This window comes from Camelus ferus, chromosome 3 (assembly GCF_009834535.1).
Source record: "Camelus ferus isolate YT-003-E chromosome 3, BCGSAC_Cfer_1.0, whole genome shotgun sequence".
Classification (NCBI taxonomy): domain Eukaryota; kingdom Metazoa; phylum Chordata; class Mammalia; order Artiodactyla; family Camelidae; genus Camelus; species Camelus ferus.
The window spans coordinates 36,723,869-36,747,762 of NC_045698.1; the positions used below are offsets into that span (position 1 = coordinate 36,723,869).

The 23,894-nt window shown below is 38.8% G+C and overlaps 1 protein-coding gene across 4 annotated transcripts in view; it reads right to left on the reverse strand.

Moving 5' to 3' along the window:
* The window catches only part of ANKRD55 (ankyrin repeat domain 55), a 661,295-nt gene that overhangs the window by 337,086 nt on the left and 300,315 nt on the right, over positions 1–23,894 (reverse strand). For 2 of the 4 annotated variants that reach the window (XM_032472447.1, XM_032472442.1), the window contains exon 2: positions 5,672–5,778. The exons of the other annotated variants lie outside the window; for them this stretch is intronic. The gene's annotated coding sequence lies outside the window, so the exon portion shown is untranslated. The remainder of the gene's footprint in view (positions 1–5,671; positions 5,779–23,894) is intronic. 4 annotated transcript variants of the gene reach the window in all.

Genomic DNA, 23,894 nt, shown 5'->3' on the forward strand with positions numbered 1-23,894 from the left:
TCTGACTCCCACTGTTCCTTGACAGTTTTTAGTCTTGGAAAGTGTGAAAGGGGATGGATCTAGGGAAAGCTGATCTTTATCTGTCTAGGGAGCAGAAGAAGAGCAATAAAAGCTGTCAGAGACCTGGAGCATCATACTCATCTGCCTTGTTCTTCTCCCACTTTCCCCTCCTTCCTCATTAGGATAACTTTTGGGTACACAAAGGAAAGGAAAGACTCCAATCCCTTGAGGAGACGACATTCTAATAAGACAAATCTCAGTTTGTGTAAGAAGCCTTATAAACCTGTATCAACAAGTACAACAGGACATGGTGATCTAAGACACCCATGTCTTTACTATTTATGGATAAGGGTAGTGAGAGTTAATCCACAAAGGCTTTTGAAAAGGAGGAAAAATCTGATTTGAGCACAGGCAAAACATAATGTTTATATAAAGTGGAAGTTAAAAATGCTTTATTCAACTTTGATTCAAAATCAAAGACTCTAAAGGTCTAGCCCTGGTTTCAAGCTAAGCCAACCTCTGTCATTTTAATGATGCATTTTAGGAAATAGGGGGAAAGTTGAGGGAAAAAAGAGGTCTTTGGTCAGTATAAACACAAGTAAGATTGTGATGCTTGAACATGGTTCACTATGTCAAAATCTGCCCTAAATATTTTAATTCTCTGTGTGCTTGAATGTCTGGGTGGTCTGAGCTCATAAAGTAGCCTCAGTGAAGACACAGTCCCCTTCCATTTCTCAGAGCTGTGAGCAGCCGCTCACTGGCCATGCTGTATGAATGACATAATGGCCAGATAAACCTTAGTGATACTATAGAGTAATTACTTTAAAACAGCCCAATTAGCTTTAGTCTCATGTTTAGTTAAAATCATGCCCTCGGAAAGGTCATGTGAAAGACTCAGAAGAAATTAGTGGAGTATTTGATGAAACCCAGTTCCCAGAAAGCCATCAAGCCTCAGGAGCTGAAACCACTCCCTCCTCTCTCAGAACAATGGGTGGAGCTTCATCCACCAAAGCACTGCATACCCAGTCAGCCCAGGAACTAACATAGAAATATAGAAGGAGGTTTAATGACCAGAAAACCCAATGAGCAAGCATTAAGCCTGTTATGTGCCTACAAAAGTTACAAAAAGTCACCCTTGCCTGAGTTTCACTCGACATCAGACAGGGCCAAGGATTTCCATACCCTGCCAAGGCACTAGCACGAGCATCAGCCTCAGCCTCTGCAACTGCTTTATTTCCGAGTTTCATTTCCAGCTGAGGACTTCATTCAGTGCCTTCTTTCCTCACCTACATCTCTACCACTCTTCCACATCATAGCCTTCATCTGGGCAAGGAAAGCATGTCCATTCCTCCTGTTTGATCTTTCCAGTTTCTCCTACTCTCACTCCAATTAACTGCTCTTTTCTATAATGAGTCACACTTGCAAGCCAAAAGGCTTGCTTTCTATTCTCTTGAGAGAAATAGGTGCTTTATTTTATGGTTCTCTCTCCTAGAAGAATTCCATTGTCCCAATCAAGGACTGGAAGGTAAAACATATATTCTTAACAGTCCCCACAGGTTACCCTTTGGTAGGATATTACGAGATAAGATGATAAGCAAATAGAAACACACAGTTTGCAAAACAAAATGGCTGATAACAGAATAACAGTGGATGGCCAGAATTATCTGTAGACACAGGTCTTCAAAATATTTTAATTATATTTTTAAAGGGTAAGTCTAAAGTGAGTTTTTAATATTTTCTATAGTAAAACCATTAGAACTCATTAGCACCCAAGGCAAAGAACAGTTAATAAAATAAAAATTTAAAAATTTTGTTTCTATTTCTATTGAAAAAGCTAATCATTGATTTAAATTATGCCTTTTTACATGTATCAGTAGGGGAAAAACATTGTTTGAGCCTAAGTCCTTAGTATGAAATCGTCATTAGTAAAATTTCACCTAACTCTTCTCATATTCAGAGAACTGGGTTACAAGTTAAAAGGTAGAACTCAGAAGTAAATACAAATTCACACCCTACTATTTACTTAAGAAATTAGTGATTTTGATAAAGCTTTATTATCTAATCTGTATTAGATATCTTTATTATTTAGTATTTAACTTTAGCTAGAGAAACACAAATGAGAATTATTTGCTAGTGGCTAGTGCAGAATTTGATCAGAAGGGGATATTGGACTTATACTGATGCCTCTCCTTTCTTCCATACATTCACTAGCTACTTAGTTCTAAGAAATAGTGATTTTTTTCTAGCATAGCCTCCTATTTTAGACCCATGAGGCATCACAAAATCATGGAACAAATACAGCCATCCAAACACCTACCACAAAAATTTTAATTATACAGAAGCTGTAATTACCTTGCGATTCCAATTTTTTAATTGCCCCCACCTCACCTGGGGAGGCTCAAGAGGAAGGGAGTATCTTTGGATTGGACTCCTTCTGACCCCTGCTTGATGCTCTATTCTGAAGCATTCCTGGCTCTCCTATCTCTCTGGAACTCACCTATGGGATTTTAACTCAATTCTTTTCAATATCCTTGGGCAGATTTTCTTTCTGGGACAATTTCTCATTTATGTGTTTGGCTTCCTATTTATTATAAAGTCCAAACCTTAACAAAGGTGAAGGACCAAACTTTGGTTCCTTTATCTCTGTATTATCATTCTTCCTGTCCTCTATTTCCTTTCCTGGAAACAGTGACTCCTGTTCTCCAAGTTCATGAAGATTCCCTCTCCTCTGAACATCTGTAGGACTAAACCCTGTACCCCTACCATGGCACTTTCTGTGGCCTAAACCCCAAAACAGTGGACACAACACCAAACCATCAGCCTGCTGCTTCAGGCCAACCTACATGCATACTGGAGACAACCCAACAAGCACACCCTAAATGGCATCCTAATATGGGTCCTTGAGGCCAGTGTGCTAGTTCACACTGCTCAGCCTTTCACATGTGGAACATCCCCTGCAAATGGCATTCAACTCAGACACTCCAGTTATAAGCTTAGTTCCAGATCACATGCCTTGGCCCAGTTTTTGTACTCATTCCATTGTCTCTGGATTCTTGCAAACACCATCTTTTCTACCCATGCTCTTACTTGTATCCTCTGTCTCTCCTTTAGAGCTGATGCCCAGCGCTATCTTCCTGGCTATAACACTGGCTCAGCCTGACAATTAGGCTGATTCTTCCTTAATCACACTACTTGGGTAATGCCTGTCTGGCTTCTCCTGGTAGCTTGGGGCCTTACTAGGTCAGTACCACTTTCTAGCCCCAACAGAATTCTCCTTGACATAGCAAATGAAATGGAGTAAGAAAAAAAGGATTATGAACTTACAAAAGAACAGCTGAGGATCTCTTATTTAGCACAATCAGGATCAAGTAATTAAATCTCAGTGGGAGCAGAAGTACTGAGCACACCAGAGAGCAGCCTTCTAGCTTCTAAAAGGTAGGAGACAGTATCCTGTATAGAGGGAGTAGTGAGTGTCAGGTGAGCTGATGAGCTGGTTAAGAGGAGGTCACTTATTAAAGCCTCTACTCTAATCCTCAGTTTCTTTATAATACCCAGCAAGATTTACCTTCCAGCCTAAAAAAAGAAGAGAAGAAAAAGAACAACCTATGTCAAACAATCAGTTTAACCTTTTGATATCCCCTGGAGCTGCAGGTCGAGGGAAGTAGCTTCTTCAGAAGCTCTTGTTCTACTCATCCATGACCCAGAATACCTTCTAAGATTTATCAGTAACCTTGGCTGAGGCTTTTTTACCAAATGCAGAAGACGTTAGCACAAACAATTCAAATTCAAATCTCAAAATAGATGGAATGTGAATAATAAGAGTCATATTCTACTAGAAACTCAATAATAGCATCATATGATTGGACCAATTCACAGCAGTAATTGCAACTTGGTATACGTTATTCATTTATCTATTTGAAATCTTGGAAGATACCCTGCACAGCAGTCAGGCGGCTTTGAGAGGCTAAAGCCCTTTCTGTTTTTGTTTCAGTGGTACCAGCTACAGCATGTTTAAACACTGCTGTTGCTAGCTGGGTGCCAATGTGGTTTCACTAGCAAGTATGGGCAAGGATATTTTTTAGAAATTGAAAATGACTGCTGCCAAACCATGAAACCAACTGCTAAATCTACCTTTAAAAAAATCCTCTATTTATGTTCAGTGAATTTGTGCAAAGATCCTTCTTGTCACAAACATACTTATACTTAACTCAAGGGCCTTCACAGATACCCCCGTTAGAGAGCTTAAACTACAATCAAAGCATTAAGTGATCTCTCTGTTCCCCTTCTCTCATTCATCCACAGCCCTGGCAAGTCAACAAGATGGATTCTCAGGAGCACATCCAGATGAATGGGAGTCCCTGACAGAAGACCTAAGTAAAGGTGAACTGCCTGGGAACAATTGTCAACTGTTTGAAGGGCACTTATCGTGGAAGATGTTTGCTTTTGGGGTTTTGTTTTTTCACAAAAAGGAAGAAAAAGGGAGTGGATTTAGAGACGCAGAAAGCCAAGTCCGTAAGTATTCGTGTGACTATAAATACAAGAAAGTATACATAAATCACATGCAGGGATATGCTCCTCTCTTCCTCCACTCCCAGCCCATAATCAGATTATTGATTTCTTGAGAGCTTGGAAATTGCCATCATGCTCAGTTTTCACCAAGGCTTTAATATAATGCTCTACACAGGACAGCTGCTCAGTAAGAGCAGAACTGTGTAGTGGGTAAGGGCAGGGGCTATAGGCCAGACTGGGGGTCAAATCTCAAGCCTATCTGTGACCTTGGGCATACCACATAATCTTTCATTTACATTCTTCAATTTAATTAAAGCATTTAGAGGAAATGGTTGGTGCATAATAAATGTTCAGTAAATATTGATGATTATTAACTAACTACAACTTGCTACCCTTTATGTGTGACTGTATGCCCCACTGATTCTTAAAAGAAAAGACTCTCGAATGGAAATTGTTCTCAATTAATAAAATAGAGATAGTATTTTTCCAAACTCAGGGATATGGTATTAGTGCAGATATCTGGAGTCACCAGAATCATGTCCCCAGAAATAATAGGTATGGTATACCGCCTACAAACTAATCACCAGAGGGGAAGCCCTGTGAATCTGTAGGTGTCTTTGTAGCCAAATAGAAATATAAATACCATGACACAGAGATCAAGAAATCTAAACTATAGTATAGTTCTGTCTTTAACTAGCTGTGTAACTTTGGTATAATCAGTTTATCTCTCTAGACTTCAGTGCTTTCAAAAATATAATAAGAAAATTGATCTAGCAGTGTTGTCCAAAAGAACATACTGCTATGATGGAAATGTTCTATATCCGCACCATCAGGTATGGTAACCTCTAAGAGGCCACATGTGCTACTGAGCACTTAAGGTGTAGTCACTGCAACTGAGGATCAGCATTTTAAATTTTCATTGTATTTATTTCCAATTAATTTATATTTAAATTTACATAACCACATATTGGACAGCAAAGGTAGAATATTTTCTAAGACCTTTTCTGGTTCTACTATTCTGTGATTCATAGAGCTTCTCTAGGTAAAAAATGTGGAAAACAAGTATTATTACATAAAGCACATTCATTCTTTAGAGTCTGTTTACTTTGGAAGGTGACTAAAAGCAAATACATGAAAAGAGACCATTAAGAAGTACACAGACCTTGACAAATTAGAAGTGGTTCGGCCTGGAGGGAGCAGAGTACTCTAATGACCCCCAGTGATATTTTCCAAGTCTTTGATTGTACCAGGTTTGAAATATCTCACTTCCTGAAAAACAATAGCCAATAATTGACATTTATTGAGTACTATGGATTAACTCATTTATTATTTTTTTATGATTATGATTATTATTCCTGATTTACAAATGAAAGTAAGACACAGAAATGTTAAGTAACTTATCCCAGGCTATCTAGCTGCAAAATGAATGGATGAGCCAGGATATAAACTTAGACAATTAATGTCTATCTTTGTAAAAAAGAAAACAAACTTTTTTTTTTTAACTGACATACAGTTTACAATGTTGCATTAATTTCTGGTGTACAGCATACTCATTAATTCATATATATATACATATAAATAATTCCTTTACATTTTGTTTTTTATTATAGGTCATTATAAGGTATGGAATATAGTTCCCTATGCTATACAGTAGGACCTTGTTTATCTGTTTTATATATAGTAGTTAGTATCTACAAATCCCAAATTCCCAATTTATCCCTCCTTACCCCCTGGTAACTCTAAGTTTGTTTTCTACATCTGTGAGTCTGTCTCTGTTTTGTAAATAAGTTCATTTGTGTCTTTGTTTTTAGATTCCAGTTATAAGTGATATCATATGGTATTTTTCTTTATCTTTCTGGCTTCCTTCACTTAGTATGATGATCTCCAGGTCCATTCATGTTGCTACAAATGGCATTATTATTATTATTATTATTTTTTAGGGAATTGAGATTTATTTATTTATTTTTAAGTTTTTTATTGAATTACAGTCATTTTACAATACTGTGTCAAATTCCTGTGTAGAGCACAATTTTTCAGTTATACATGAACATACATATATTCATCGTCACATTTTTTTTGCTGTGAGCTACCACAAGATCTTGTATTTCCCTGTGCTATACAGTATAATCTTGTTTATCTATTCTGCATTTGCCTGTCAATATCTACAAATTTTGAACTCCCAGTCTGTCCCTTCCCACCCCCCCACCCCCTTGGCAACCACAAGTTTGTATTCTATGTCTATAAGTCTGTTTTTGTTTTGAATTTATGTTCTTTTTTTTTTTTTTTTTTTTTAGATTCCACATATGAGCAATCTCATATGGTATTTTCCTCTCTCTTTCTGGCTTACTTCACTTAGAATGACATTCTCCAGGAACATCCATGTTGCTGCAAATGGCATTATGTTGTCATTTTTATGGCTAAATAATATTCCATTGTATAAATATACCACATCTTCTTTATCCAGTCATCTGTTGATGGACATTGAGGATGTTTCCACATCTTGGCTATTGTAAATATGGCTGCTATGAACATTGGGGTGCAGGTGTCTTTTTGAAGTAGGGTTCCTTCTGGATATATGCCTAGGAGTGGGATTCCTGGGTCATATGGTAAGTCATTTCCTAGCCTTTTGAGGAATCTCCATACTGTTTTTCACAGTGGCTGCACCAAATTGCATTCCCATCAGCAGTATAGGAGGGTTACCTTTTCTCCACAGCCTCTCCAGCATTTATCATTTGTGGACTTTTGAATGATGGCTGCAAATGGCATTATTTAATTATTTTTTATAGCTGAATAATATTCCATTGTATAAATATACCACAATTTCTTTATCCAGTCATTTTTTGATGGACATTTAGGCTGTTTCCATGTCTTGGCTATTGTAAACAGTGCTGCTACGAGCATTGGGGTGCATGTATCTTTTTGAATTAGAGTTTCCTCTGGATATATGCCCAGAAGTTGGATTGCTGGATTATATAGTAAGTCTGTTTTCAGTGTTTTAAGGAATCTTCATACTGTTTTCCATAATGGCTGTACCAAACTACATTCCCATGAAAACAAACTTCTTAATGAAGAATAACACACATACTGAACAGTGCTCAAATCAAAAGTGTGTGCTTGAATTTTCACAAAGCAAACAAACCCAGATCATTTCCAGAAAATTACCATTATTATGGATCCAACCAGTCACTGCTCACCCAATCCCAGCAGATTTCTAACACCATAGATTAGCAGAGCTTGTATTTTAACCACTGTATTGTTTATCCCTGAAGACAATACTAAAAAATCACATCCTTGTAACCAAGAGAAAAAACAAACATACACATACAGCAAGAGCAATAGCTACTGATGATATCAAATTCATGAGTAGTAAAAATGGGCAATTCATTGATAGCATTACTCATTCACTCAATACAAATTATTGAGCACCTACTATATGGTAACCACTATGCTAAGCACTGGGTATTCAACATTGATCAAAGCAGACAGGGTTCCTGCCTCATACATTTACTCCTTGATCCAGCTCATCAACCAATTAAGTGGCTTAGAGTGGAGGAGGCTTACTCAGTGGTCTTGGTGGCAGCCAACAGGCTCAGTGGCAGGGCCAAGGATAGTGCTAACACCCCAAAAAGAGTTGCCCTAGCTTTGGTCCCTAGAATTTTAGCAGAATGCCCTTCGAGCCTCCTGGAATTTTGGAAAGGTGACAATTGGAGCTCACTGCATGACTTCCCACTAAAAATAACTTCATAAACAATTTCTAAATACTGTCTTTATAAGCAAGAACTTAAGAAAAGTCTGCAGGCTTAATGTAACCAGAGAGATTACAACATGAGATGAGAGATGTGGGAATATTGTGTGAACAGAAAAAAAAAAAAGGCCACCAGGGAACTCCACCCCAGCTGATGAGGAATGATTGCTCTCTACCGACAGGCAACTGAGCAACTCTCGCTAATATTTTCCAAAGCAATAAAGAGGGTGATGCAAGACAGTGAAGAGTCCAGGGGTATTTCCAACAAACATATTCTGGTATAGCCACAAAACAGTCCAATGATTGTATTAAAAAAAAAAAAAAGCTTCTAAGTGCTACTGTGAGTTTAGCTGCTTTCCATCGCTACATCATTGTGACCCAGGCATTTATGTCTAACTGTGCCGGGGGAGACTTCAGCAACTGTTCTCTGGCTCAGGGAGAATGTACACGTAAGTCAAGTCTTAAATGTATTCAAGTCCTGCTTTTTCCAAAGTCAGCTTGATCTCCCCCTTGAAATGCATATGCTAACATGACCCTTGGGAATTGTGCAAACCTACCAACACACCACGAGGTCAGTGGTTTAGACACTGTTGGGTTTTCTTAATGCTGAGAAAATAGCATGGGAGCCCTGCAGGAACAGTGCCATCACTGTGTTTTTCTTATCCAAGCTTGGTTCTCACACTAGCTGGAGCTCTTGCATCTACTGTACAATGAAAACATACTGTGGGAACATCTGAAATTGCATCTCAGGGGAGGGGAAGGGGTGCATTATCTCCTGTTACCCAACTCCATGCTATCCAACCAGTCTCATTCATCCTTGCGTCAAATCACATAGCTAATTGAGCATGACTGACCCTGAGGGCCCTAGTCTATTTATTGTAAACAGTAAATGCAAGTGAGCAGTAAACAGGACTTCCAACCATGGAAAGCTGATTGGGGCTGTGCAGAGGGCTTGCAGGGAAACCCAAGTCCAGAGAGGGCAGCTGGTGTGCAATGAACAGAAAGAATAGACTATGTAGAGCACATTCAATGACACTTTGTAGAAAGCAAAGTTCTATGCAATGATCTGCTCCCTGGATCCCTTGCCCTGCTGGCCAGGAAGTTCTCAGAGCCAGCAAATGATCATTTCTGCCTCTGTGGCTGAGGGACAAGGCTGCAAAGGCATGTCCTCTTGGTTTTCTCTTCCTATGGCCAAGATCTCTCTGATCTGCACCCTGTACTTTTCTTCAAGGGGAATCTAGACTCTTTCATCTATCCATTCACTTATTCATCCATCCACTCAGCAAATATTTACTGAGCACCTACTATGTGTCAGGCACTGTTCTAGGTGCTGAGGCTACAGCAACACAAAAGACAGATAAAGTCATTTTTTTCATGGAGCTTACATTCTAATGAGGGAAAAAGATGAAGGACAAGTAAGTAAATGCATTGTTTAACATCAGACCATGGTAAGCAGCATGCAGAAAAATAAAGCAAGCTAAAGGGATGGAGAATTACTGTAGTTAGGGTTATCAGAGAAACTCTGTCTCAAGAAATGACATTTGAGCCAAGTCTTAATGATATGTGCAAGCCACATGGACATACAGGAAAAAAATGGCCCAGGAACATAATGGTAGTAGAAATAGAAAGTGCAAAAGTAGAAGGTAGGAACATGCTTGGCATGCAAGAGGAGCAGCATGGCAACCAGTGTGGCTGGAGTACGAGAAGCAAGGGGGAAAATAATAAAAGATAATATCAGAGAGTAAGGCAAGTAGCTAATCACACAATACTCTGGTAGGACTTTACATTTCATTCTAGGAGGATGGGAAATTGTTTGAACATGGCTGAGATATGATCTTGCTAAATTTTGTGACTCTCGGTGGCTCCACTCAATCACAGAGTAAGACAGAACAAAACTTCTAGCTGGATAGTAGACCAGAGGAAAAAAAAAAAAAAAGGAAAAGACACAATGGCTACAGCAATTCCAACAGATCAAAGCTCAGATGAGACAGCAAGACCAGGAGGATTCTTTGATATAATTTCCTAACCTCTGCCCCTTCTCTTTGGAAGGGACCTGTTGCTACTGTTGGGATATGGAGAGATGCTGTGTTCATCCTATCTGTGCCCCAACTAGCTACACAGATCCCTCAGTGGCATGCCTATTCCCACCTCCCTGCTTCCATTACCTGCTATTCCCACTCCTATCACAGTGACTTATGTGTCCTCCTCATCTGTGTTATGCCTCTATGGCTGAATTGTGCTCATTATTCTGCTATGAGTGACAGTCTATGCCTTGTGTGCCTGAGGAAACACCCACTCATCTTTTAAGAGTCATCTTAAATAGTATCTCCTCCATGAAGGATAAACTGGGTCTCTGTTACCATGGATCACACTGTATTGGAATATAAACAGGTGACCATGGACAAGAATAAATAATCCAGACTTGAGGGAAATGAGCCAATTTCAAAAGATGCTGTTCTTGCTTGTTGGAGTAGGGGAGATACCACACCACTGTGGTAGAAGAGGGAGGGCTACTCTTATCAATGAGCAAGACATGTAGATGGCTATCTATTTCAGGGTTGTTTGTCTGTTTGGCAACAGCAACAACAGAGCACAGAAAGTGGCCTGCTTCTTGGGTATGTAGTTCCTAATCCAACATCCACAGATTTCTTACATGTATGGAAACTAAATTCTAGATTTATTATAAAGACATGAGAGCATTCTGTACTATCTAACCCTTTTGATAAAAATAAATACTCTGGAGATTTTTGGACATTTCAGGGGGAGAAAATGCTGGGGAAGGCTGAACTTCCCACTCTGCTGAGCAAATATATGTTTAGAGTTGTTCAACATTAGGTCACTAACTTAATATCAGCAGCACCCAACACCTGCAAGGCTGGTCTCACACATTATTTAAGTTTTGGCATCTCTGTCTCATTCCTCAAGAACAGAGAAGGAATGTTATCCACCTCTTTTCTCCTGCAACAAGCAAGGTGCCTGGCATATAGTAGACGTTCAATAGATACACAACGAGCAAACAGATGAATGAACAAGGGGAAAGGAGATGGTGGGCACTGGGCAGAAGTTAAGGAGTGGAGAAGAAAGGAGAAAGCCAGGCAGAATTGGCCATAGGGGAAGGCATGTGTACAGACCAAACAGTTGTGTTCTTTACAATACTTTCTTAGAGTCTATAAAGGCAGACACTTCACCTGTAAAACCATATACCAACCTTGATCTTCTAAAGTAGGTCTTTCTACATCAAGTTGGAAATATATGCCAACCTGTTCTACCACTACAGAAATACAATAGACAGCCAACCACTAAAGAATGAGGGTTTCCACTGAATGAATATGTTAAATGAAGGAGCTACCTGCATTGTAGACAGTATTTGCTCAGGAAGAGAACAATCATAGCCTAACATATAGTAATCCACTGTTTCTCATGACCAAACTGAGGTTAGAACCTAAGAAGCTGTGTAAGATCAAAGTTGCTGAAATTCCAGAAAAGCAACTAAATTCTGAACTTCACTGACTCCATTCAGCAGCTGAACAGATCATAATTATTATTTTGATAACTGGTGGGAGCACTGGATTTTTTATTTAAAAGATAATGAGTCTGAGTCCTGACTCTGCTATCTTTTGATTGTGTGACATTGGCTAAGTCATTTAACCATTCAGAAGTTCAGTATCCTCATCCATCAAAAGAAAATAATAAAGTTGTACTGGTGCTGAAAAGACGAAGCAAAATGATGCATGTGAAATAGCTTTGTGAAGTACTGAACATGACATGAAAATAAGTTATTTTGTAATAGATATCTGTTATTGGAATTATAGTGGGATAAACCATTATATTTACAACCTATTTACTTTACTAATATTCTGAAGAATGTAGCCAAGTAGAAACATTAAACTTTATACAGGTATGTGTATTCTAATCAACATATATGACAGTTCTTGAAGTGTTTTCTTTAATGTCACTAATCAGAGTTATGGCAAATGAAGAAGTTCCCAGGGGAAACATGAAGCCTATAAAAGTAAAGAGTATTTTTATAATTTATTGTCTTTCACATTTTGTTTCCCAAATCTGCTTCAAAATGTTGGTTCCTTATGGTTATCCAGACTTTGTAAACATCTGGCCAGAAGGAAAGGCCTTCCTAGGCATAACAATGTCAGAAGCTATAAATATAAAGATGGATAGAGTTGATGACATAAAAAATATAAATATCAACAGAGCAAAAAGCCAAACAAATAAAGTAAGTCACAGTTGAAAGACAGATTAAAATCTAGGATAAAATGCAGCATATGGAAAAAAGAAAAGTGCTGAATTTCTGTATTTATAAAATTTTTAATTCAAAAATATAATACAGTGGAGAAAATGGTCAAATGGCATAAAAAGATAATTTGTAGGAGAAGAAACACAAATGATCAGTGAGAAAGAATGCCTAATTCCCCAAGTAATTAAAGGAGTGTAAACTAAAACAAGATGCTATTTTTCACTTATCAGATGGGCAAAGGTTTAAAAGAATGTTAATACCCATTGCTGGCCAGGGTGTAGGAAATGGGCACTCTCATTAACTGTTCGTGGGAATTAATTTTGGTACAACCTTTCTCAAAGGCAATTTGGCAAGACCTATAAAAATCTAAAATATGCAAACTCTTTGACCCAACACTTTCAAATCTAGAAATTTACTCTAAAGAAATCAAAAGATGTCTGTACAAAGTTCTCTCTTGTGGAGTTGTTTATTACAGAAAATTGGAAGCAACTTAAATATCCAGAGGATTATTTTTAATAAATAATGGAACATATATATGACAGAACATTAAAAACAATGATGTCGACCTAGTCATTAACGTGAAAAGATATTCATAATTAGGAGACAAAACACATTACAAAACAGTAAAAACTATCAGTCAGGTTATTGCTGCTGGGAGGGATTGGGGTAATATTTACACTATAATCTTCTCAATTATTCTATTCATGTTTTTATTACATCAAGCATGCAATAACTACTTTTATATTAAAGAGATAAAATCTATGTCCAAAATCCTTTTTTTTAAAGCAATATAGCTATTCTCACAATAACTGTTTTACATCACAACATTTTAAGAATGGCTTTCTTTTTCTTAGTAGGTCTCAGCTGAGGCATATTTGAGGCAACACAATATTCTTTCTGGAAAAGCTTGATTTGTCTTCATCCTCATAATATGATATGCTGACATAAAAGCTAAAACAATGAATCATTCTCCTTCCTCAATCCTTCTCCAGGAATTTTTGCTTCCTTTCCTACTTTTCTACCACTAAGGCAAATCTCAGCTCCAAATCAAAGAATTTGACTGCATGGCATATGCCTTTCACACAAGACTGCTGGTCTTCTCTCTGGTTTTTGCCTGCCTATCTCCAAGATAAGCCCAGTTTTGGAGTCACTTTACTCAAAAACTGCAATGTCATTCGACTTTAAAAAGCAGCCATTTCAGTGGAAAAATGTATTGTGGATGAAAGAGATTAGTTGATATAGCAAACAGAGCACACTGTTTAAGCATTCAGGTACTAGAGAAACACTGTGCAGATTTAAATTCTGATTTTATTTACTAGCTCTTTAACTTTGGCAAATTACTCCAAGGCTCACTTCCCCCATCTGTAAAATGAGCATATGAATATTTTCTTCATAGGATTATTGTGAAGCTGAAAAGAAAAATAACGTGCAAAACACTTAGTGCCTGACATGTAGTTAACAATCAAGAATGCTAGTCATTTTTTTAACATTTTTTTATTGATTTATAATCATTTTACAATGTTGTGTCAAATTCCAGTGTTCAGCACAATTTTTCAGTTATTCATGGACATATACACACTGTCACATTTTTTTCTCTGTGAGTTATCATAACATTTTGTGTATATTTCCCTGTGCTATACAGTGTAGTCTATTCTACAATTTTGAAATCCCAGTCTATCCCTTCCCACCCTCCACCCCCCTGGTAACCACAAGTCTGTATTCTCTGTCTGTGAGTCTATTTCTGTCCTTTATTTACGCTTTGTTTTTGTTTGTTTGTTTTTGTTTTTGTTTTTTAGATTCCACATATGAGCGATCTCATATGGTATTTTTCTTTCTCTTTCTGGCTTACTTCACTTAGAATGACATTCTCCAGGAGCATCCATGTTGCTGCAAATGGCATTATGTTGTCGGTTTTTTATGGCTGAGTAGTATTCCATTGTATAAATATACCACATCTTCTTTATCCAGTCACCTGTTGATGGATATTTAGGCTGTTTCCATGTCTTGGCTATTGTAAATAGTGCTGCTATGAACATTGGGGTGCAGGTGTCATCCTGAAGTAGATTTCCTTCTGGATACAAGCCCAGGAGTGGGATTCCTGGGTCATATGGTAAGTCTATTCCTAGTCTTTTGAGGAATCTCCACACTGTTTTCCATAGTGGCTGCACCAAACTGCATTCCCACCAGCAGTGTAGGAGGGTTCCCCTTTCTCCACAGCCTCTCCAGCATTTGTCATTTGTGGATTTTTGAATGACGGCCATTCTGACTGGTGTGAGGTGATACTTCATTGTAGTTTTGATTTGCATTTCTCTGATAATTAGTGATATTGAGGATTTTTTCACGTGCTTTTTGATCATTTGTATGTCTTCCTTGGAGAATTGCTTGTTTAGGTCTTCTGCCCATTTTTGGATTGGGTTGTTTATTTTTTTCTTATTGAGTCGTATGAGCTGCTTATATATTCTGGAGATCAAGCCTTTGTCGGTTTCACTTGCAAAAATTTTCTCCCATTCCATAGGTTTTCTTCTTGTTTTACTTCTGGTTTCCTTTGCTGTGCAGAAGCTTGTAAGTTTCATTAGGTCCCATTTGTTTATTCTTGCTTTTATTTCTTCTAGGACAAAATTTTTGAGATGTATGTCAGATAATGTTTTGCCTATGTTTTCCTCTAGGAGGTTTATTGTATCTTGTCTTATGTTTAAGTCTTTAATCCATTTTGAGTTGATTTTTGTATATGGTGTAAGGGAGTGTTCTAGCTTCACTGGTTTACATGCTGCTGTCCAGTTTTCCCACACCATTTGCTGAAGAGACTGTCTTTATTCCAATGTATATTCTTGCCTCCTTTGTCAAAGATGAGTTGACCAAAAGTTTGTGGGTTCATTTCTGGGCTCTCTATTCTGTTCCATTGGTCCATATGTCTGTTTTGGTACCAATACCATGCTGTCTTGATGACTGTAGCTCTATAGTATTGTCTGAAGCCTGGGAGAGTTATTCCTCCAGCCTCTTTCTTTCTCTTCAGTAATGCTTTGGCAATTCTAGGTCTTTGATGGTTCCATATGAATTTTATTATGATTTTTTCTAGTTCTGTGAAATATGTCCTGGGTAATTGGATAGAGATTGCATTAAATCTGTAGACTGCCTTGGGCAGTGTGACCATTTTAACAATATTGATTCTTCCAATCCAAGAGCATGGAATATCTTTCCATTTTTTAAAGTCTTCTTTAATTTCCTTCATCAATGGTTTATAGTTTTCTGTGTATAATTCTTTCACCTCCTTGGTTAGATTTATTCCCAGATATTTTATTACTTTGGGTGCTATTTTAAAGGGGATTGTTTCTTTACTTTCTTCTTCTGTTGATTTATCGTTAGTGTAAAGAAATGCAACTGATTTTTGAACGTTAATTTTGTAACCTGCTACCTTGCTGAATTCTTCAATCAGCTCTACTAGCTTTTGTGTGGACCTTTTAGGGTTTTCTATATATAGTAACATGTCATCAGCATATAATGACACTTTCACCTCTTCTTTTCCAATTTGGATCCCTTTTATTTCTTTCTCTTGCCTGATTGCTGTGGCTAGGACTTCCAGGACTATGTTGAATAGGAGTGGTGATAGTGGGCATCCTTGTCTTGTCCCAGATTTTAGTGGGAAGCTTTTGAGTTTTTCACCATTGAGTACTATGCTGGCTATAGGTTTGTCATATATAGCTTTTATTATGTTGAGATATGATCCCTCTATACCCACTTTGGCGAGAGTTTTTATCATAAATGGGTGTTGAATTTTATCAAATGCTTTTTCTGCATTGATTGAGATGATCATGTGGTTTTTGTCCTTTCTCTTGTTGATGTGATGTATTACACTGATTGATTTGCGTATGTTGAACCAGCCTTGTGTCCCCGGGATGAACCCCACTTGGTCATGATGTATAATCTTTTTTATGTGTTGTTGGATTCTATTTGCTAAAATTTTGGTGAGGATTTTGGCGTCTATGTTCATCAGTGATATTGGCCTATAATTCTCTTTTTTGGTAGTGTCTTTGCCTGGTTTTGGTATCAGGGTGATGGTGGCTTCATAGAATGAGTTTGGGAGTATTCCCTACTTTTCAATCGTCTGGAAGAGTTTGAGAAGGACTGGTATGAGTTCTTCTTTGTATGTTTGGTAGAATTCCCCAGTGAAGCCGTCCGGTCCTGGACTTTTATTTGTAGGGAGGTTTTTAATTGCTATTTCTATTTCCTTTCTAGTGATCGGATTGTTCAAGTGTTCAGATTCTTCTTGATTCAGTTTTGGTGGACAGTACGTTTCCAGAAACTTGTCCATCTCCTCTAGGTTATCCAGTTTGGTTCCATATACTTTTTCATAATATTCTCGTATGATATTCTGTATTTCTATTTTGTTTGTTGTAATTTCTCCATTTTCCTTTCTTATTTTGCTAATTTGTGCTCTCTCTTTTTTCTTCTTTGTGAGTTTGGCCAGAGGTTTGTTGATTTTATTTACTTTTTCAAAAAACCAGCTTTTGGTTTGGTTGATTTTTTCTATGGTCTTGTTAATCTCTATTGTATTTAATTCCTCTCTGATCTTTATTATTTCCTTCCTTCTGCTGCTTTTTGGGGCTTTTTGTTCTTCTTTTTCTAATTCATTCAGGTGGTGGGTTAAATTGTTTATTTGAGATTGTTCTTCTTTTTTGAGGAAGGCCTGTATCGCTATAAACTTCCCTCTTAGCACTGCCTTTGCTGTGTCCCATAGGTTTTGAGTGGTTGTGCTTTCATTATCATTTGTCTCAAGGTATTTTTTAATTTCAGCTTTGATGTCCTCATTGATCCATTGTTTTTTCAATAACATATTGTTTAATCTCCATGCTTTCCTTTTTTTCTCCTTTGTTTCTCTGTTGTTGATTTGTAGTTTCATGGCATTGTGGTCAGTAAAGATGCTTGAGATAATTTCTATCTTCTTAAAATTGTTGAGGTTTCTTTTGTGCCCAAGTACATGATAAATCCTGGAAAATGTTCCATGTGCACTTGAAAAGAATGTATATCCTATTTTTGGGGGGTGTAATGCTCTGAAAATATCCACCAAATCTAGTTTTTCTATTGTAGTATTTAATTTCTCTGTTGCCTTGTTTATTTTGTCTGGAAAATCTGTCTAGTGATGTTAATGCAGTGTTAAAATCTCCAACTATGATTGTATTCCCATCAATATCCCCCTTTATCTCTGTTAGTAATTCTTGTATGTACTTAGGTGCTCCTATATTGGGTGCATATATATTAACGAGTGTAATATCCTCATCTTGTATCACTCCTTTAATCATTATAAAATGTCCTTCTTTATCTTTCTTTATGGCCTTTGTTTTAAAGTCTATTTTGTCTGAAATCAGTACTGCAACACCTGCTTTTTTGGCTTTTCCATTTGCATGGAATATCCTTTTCCATCCCTTCACTCTCAATCTATATGTGTCCTTCTCCCTAAAGTGGGTCTCTTGTATGCAGCATATTGAAGGTTCTTGCTTTATTATCCAGTCTGCCACTCTGTGTCTTTTGACTGGAGCATTTAGTCCATTAACATTTACAGTAATTAATGATAGATGTGTGTTTATTGCCATTTTGAACTTATCTTTGCAGTTGAATTGGTATATCCTCTTTGTTCCTTTCTTCTTCCTTTTGTGGTTTGGTAATTTTCCTTTGTATTATCATGGATTTTATTTAATTTTTGTGACTCCTTTGTAAATTTTTGGCTTGTGGTTACCCTTTCTTGTAAATCTGTCAACCCATTACTGTAACTGTTTTTATTAAACTGATAGTAACATGATCTCAAACCCATCCTACTGTTAAAAAAATTTAAAAAAGAAAGAAAAAAATATTCTATATTTCCCTGCCTCCCTTTCCCACTCTCAGTGATTTGTATGTCTTCTTTTATAATTTCATGTTTACTTTATTTGTAATTCATGAGTTATCACATTTCCAGTTGTGTGTTTCTCATTTCTGTAGCATCCTGCTGCTTTTCTATTTAGAATAGCCCTTTCAATATTTCTTTTAGCATGGGTTTAGTGTTGCTAAACTCCTGCAGCTTTTTTTTTTGTCTGTGAAACTCTTTATTTCTCCTTCTATCCTAAAGGATAGCCTTGCTGGATAAAGGATCCTAGGCTGCATCTTTTTTTCATTCAGGGCTTTGAATATATCTTGCCACTCCCTTCTGGCCTGTAGTGTTTGTGTAGAGAAATCAGCTGAGAGCCTTATGGGGGTTCCCTTGTAACTTACTCTTTGCTTTTCTCTTGCTGCCTTTAGAATCATTTCTTTATCCTTGACTCTGGCCATCTTGATTATGATATGTCTTGGTGTGGGTCTATTTGGGTTCTTCCTGTTTGGGACCCTCTGAGCTTCCTGTACTTGGATATCTGATTCCTTCTTTAAGTTTGGGAAGTTTTCAGTCATGATTTCTTCAAAAACCTTTCAATCCCCTTTGATCTTTCTTCTCCTTCTGGGACCCCTATTATGTGAAGATTGGGATGCTTTATATGAGCCCATAGGTCCCTTATGCTATTTTCATTATTTTTTATTTGCTTCTCTTGTAGTTCTTCTGAATGGGTGCTTTCTATTGCCCTGTCTTCTAGATCACTAATTCGTTCCTCTGCATTATCTAGTCGGCTTTGCACAGCCATTAGATCATTCCTCATCTCTGTCAATGAGTTTACCCATTCTACTTGGCTCTTCTTTATAGCTTCAATTTCATTTTTGACATATTTTATATCTCTAAACACTGTCTCTTTTAATTCCTTCAGCAATTCGATCACTCCTTTTTTGAAATCTTGATCTAGTAGGCTATTGATGTCTATTTCGTTGATCTTTCTTTCAGGGGATTTCTCTTGTTCTTTTAATTGGGAAAGGTTTTTCTGCTTCTTCATCTTGCTCATACCTCTTTGGCACTGTGGTTTATGGAGTATCAGTTGTTTATTTTGGTCCTTAAGGATTTTATCTATCTGATGCCTATTTAGGAATAGAACTTAGGAAAAAAAGAAAAAAAAATAAGAGAGAGAGAGAAAGAATTTTAAAAGAAGGGAGAAAGAGGGTTTGAAAACAGTGTATAATGAATAATAGAAGAGTGAGTTGAAGCAGAGTATTAATCGGGTTGAGACGTCCTTTTGAAACCTTTACCAAAAAAGGGGGGGGGAGATGAATAGATGTATTTGAAACCTGTGTCTAATCAATAGCAGGACATCAAAACCCAAGAGAAATAGAAATGAATTAAGAAGTAAAGATTAAGAGAGTAATAGAAAATAGAACAGGTAAAAACAGATTTAAAAAAAAAGGGGGGGGGGGCTTGTCGGTGTTCTCCTGGAGTTTGTGTGCTTTTAATGTGAAGTCTTTCTGTCTTCGTCCTGTTTTGGAAGCTCAGCTTGCTGTTTTCAGAGGCCCTCCGTTGGCGCCCTCTTCTGTGCTGCTCCCAGCACCTGTCGGTAAGCAGATCGCGCCTCCTCCTAACACTGGGTCAGGTGCAGCTCTCTGCTGTGGGCGGGCGGGTCGCTGCCCCTCCGGATGCCGCAGTCAGATGCTGCAGACTGGCCAGATAGGAGGGCGGGTCGTGCCCCCTCCCAGCACCTCGGTCAGGGGCTGTGTTCCTGCCCGAAAGGCAGGGGGGGCCGCTCTCCCTCTACCTGCACCGCCGATAGTTCCGCTCTCTGTGCGGCTGCGCGCTCCGCCCTGGTCGGCGCTCCGCGGGTGGGCTCGGGGAAGACGGAGGGACAGCCTTGTCCCTGCTCCGAGCCAGAACCCAGCTCCTTGTTTGTCTTTGTGGAGCAAGTTCTCTGAGGGACCAGGATGGAAGGATCCTGTCTGCCCCGGGCTGCAGGCCAGTCTCAGTCTGGCCTTTGCGGCTGCTAAGCCCTTCGGTGAGGATGCAGGTTTCGCCCCCGCCCCCGCCTGGGTGCTAAGCGCAGAGGATATGGCGGCTGTGCCTGAGCCCCGCGTCTCTTCCCCCGAAAACTTTCCGCGGGTTTTCAGAGATGGGGGTGTGCACCCTTCCCCCAAGAGCACATCAACCTTGCTGTTTTATGGAGGGTCCAGGTTGTTCTGCCCTGTGCCCCCACAGCCACAGCGCGCAGCCCCTTGCGTTCCCCTGGGGCTGCCTCCGTGCAGCCACTTCTGTCCTCAGCCCGGCTTGTGCAGCCTGGCCCTGCCCGCCGCTGCCGGCCCGCGTCTCAGGCTGGGTGTCGGGGGGACACTCTGTGCCCGTTTAACTTAGTTGTTAGTCAAGGGCTGCTCTGTACAGATCCGAGCCTCGGAGGCTCCCCCTCAGTCCCGCTGGCCTCTCAGTGGGAGAGGGGAGACCCAGCAAGCGAGCGCCAGTCCTCCTTTGCCGCTCCCTCCCCGCGGGACCCGTCCCGCGCTGCTTTGCCTTTTGTTCTTTCTTTTTTCCTTTTCTCCTACCAGATTTTTGGCGTCTTTATCTTTTGAAGAGGGCTATGTTCTGTTGGAGTTCCACAGGTGCTCTGGTTGGCTGAGTGGGTCTGTAGATGTGGGTCTTGGTGTATTTGTGGGAGAGGGTGACCTGCGAGCGTCCTTCTACTCCGCCATTTTCTCCGTCTCCTAAGAATGCTAGTCATTAATGTTATCATTTGTCTTAATTATCTGTTGTTGTGCAATTAGCCCAGTTTCTGTAGGTCAGGAATCTGGGGGTGGTTTGGCTAAGTCCTCTAGCTCTGGGTATCTCACAAGGCTACAATTAAGGTGCCAGCTAGGACTGCAGTCATTTCACAGGTAAATGGAGGAAGGATCTGCGTCCAAGCTCAGTCAAGTTACTGAAATGGTAGGATTCAGTTCCTTATGGACTGTTGGATTTAAAGTCTTAGTTCCTCAGTGAGATGGTCCTCAGGTCTTTGCCATCTGTCAGAACATGGCAGCTTACTTCATCAGAATGAGCAAGTGTGAGAGCAAGAGGGAGTGTCAGCATGAGGGACAGTAAAAGCAAGATGGAAATCACGGTTTTTGAAAACCCAATCTAGGGTATGATTGCCCTTTACTTTTGTCATATTCTATTCTTTAGAAATTTAAAAATAAGTCACTGGGCTCAGCCTACACACAAGGGGAAATGATTACACAAGGGAATGAATACAAGGAGGTAGGGATCATTGAGGGCCATTTTGGAAATAGCCTACCACATCATTGTACAAGCTTTTCCAAGAAAATTCTAACTTTTGAGATCTCTATTGTGTTACTTATTCTGTAAACCCAGACAAATTGCAGTGTCCAACTTGAGTGAATTGGTCATTCCACCTGAATTATTATTTATGTTCATGTGATGAGGGGGTAGTTCATGGAGAGTTCCCACCATGAAAGAAAGATGGGTACTACAAAGGTCCTCTTTGGTATTTATGTTAGGAAAATGATAGGGATTTTTTGTTTGTTTGTTTTCCAAATATAATCCAACTCCCTACCCTCTAAGATATCCTTTAACCAACTTTTAAAGAAATTAATCACCTCAGTACTTGGGGTCATTCTCCTCTTAGAGCAAAAAATGGTGGCCCCACAATCAGGGTCCATTTAAGTCACAGCCTGACTCTTACTGTCTTCAGCTCCTAATGGTCTTGGTGCTTTTATCTTCACAGTTCACCACAGGTTGTGAGCACCCCCATTTTCTTCAGCCCTCAAAGCACCAGAAATATTTTCTGCTACTTGATTCAAAAAGAAATTTAGTTCTTTTAGTCTTTTGATTCTCTTTCCACATCATGTCCTATATTATTTTTTAAAAAAGGAAAAAAAAAAAAAAAAAGCAATTCTCTCCCTAAAAAAGAATTCCATCCTCTGAGTAAGGCAGCAAGTTTTTTAAACCGTATGATGTTCTTTCTCACCACACAACTTGTATTTTAATACTAAATACTAGTCTTTCTTTCATAATGACCTAACTACATAGAGAGATATATCCATATTCATGGATTGGGAAAAATTAACTTTTTTCTCAATTGATTTATTAGATACAATGCAATACTGATCAAAATCCCAGCAACCTCTTTTAAAGGAGGAATTGACAAAATGATTCTAAATATATATAGTCCCCAGTTTCACTCACGCAAGCCAACATACGAACTCAAGGACCCCAATGGCACTGCAGCCAGAGATTCTGGGACCCAGATCTGCCTACCAGAGAGCCAGCCAGCACCAGCCCCAGGACTCCTCAGGGTTCTTCAGCCAGCCACCTCATGACCTGGACCTGCAAACTAGTGGCCAGCAGCCCCCACACAAGGCAAAGACTGGCAAGCAACCAGACTGAGAGCCAGCCATGTCTATTAGACCACCCATAGTTGTCAGCCCTCACAACAGAAGGACCCACACAGCCCACATAAGGGGTATCTCTAGAGCATATAGCTCTGGTGACCAGAGGGGATTGCAGTGCTGGGATGCATGGGACATTTCCCACAAAAGACCACTTCTGAAAGGTCAGGAAAAGTAACCAAGCTACCAAATAAATATAAATATATATAGTAAATAAGGCAAAATGAAGCAACAGAGGAACATGTTTCCAATGAAGAAACAAGATAAAACCCCAGAAGAACTAAGTGGAGCAAGGCAATCTGCTCAATAAAAGAGTCCAAGGTAATGATTGTAAAGACATTAAAAAAAAACTCAGGAGAAAAACAGATAAACAGAGTGAGAACTGAAAAGTTTTAAACAAACAGTTAGAAAATATAAGGAACCAAACAGAGATGAAGCATACAATAATTGAAATGAAAAATACATTAGAAGAAATCAATAGTAGACTAAATGACAGAGAGGAATGAATCAATGAGCTGCAACACAAAGTAGTGGAAAATTACTGAAGCCCAACAAGAAAAGAAAAAAAATAAATAAAAAGAAATGACAGCAGTTTAAGAGAATTCCAAGATAACATCAAGCATACTAATATGTGCATTATAGGAGTTCCAGAAAGAAAAGAGAAGTAAAGAGACAAAGAACATACTTGAAGACATAACAGCTGAAAATTTCTCTAACCTGGGAAAGAAAACAGATATCCAGGTTTAGGAATCACAGAGAGTCCCAAACAGGGTCAACCCAAAGAGGACCACACAAAGGCAAACTGTAATTAAAATGGTAAAAATTAAAGATAAAGACAGAATATTAAAGGTATCAAAGGAAAAGCAACAAGTTATGTACAAAGCAACCCTCAAAAGGCTATCAGCTGACTTTTCCAGAGAAACTGCAAGCTAGAAGAGAGTGACACAATATATTTCTATTGAAGAAAGGTAAAAACCTAAAAACAAGAATACTCTACATGGCAAATCTTTCATTCAGATTAGATGGAGAGATCAAAAGTTTCACAGATAAGCAAAAGCTAAGAAAGTTCAACACCACCAAACAAGCTTTATGAGAAACATTAAAGGAACTTCTCTAAGTGAAAAAGAAAAGGCCACA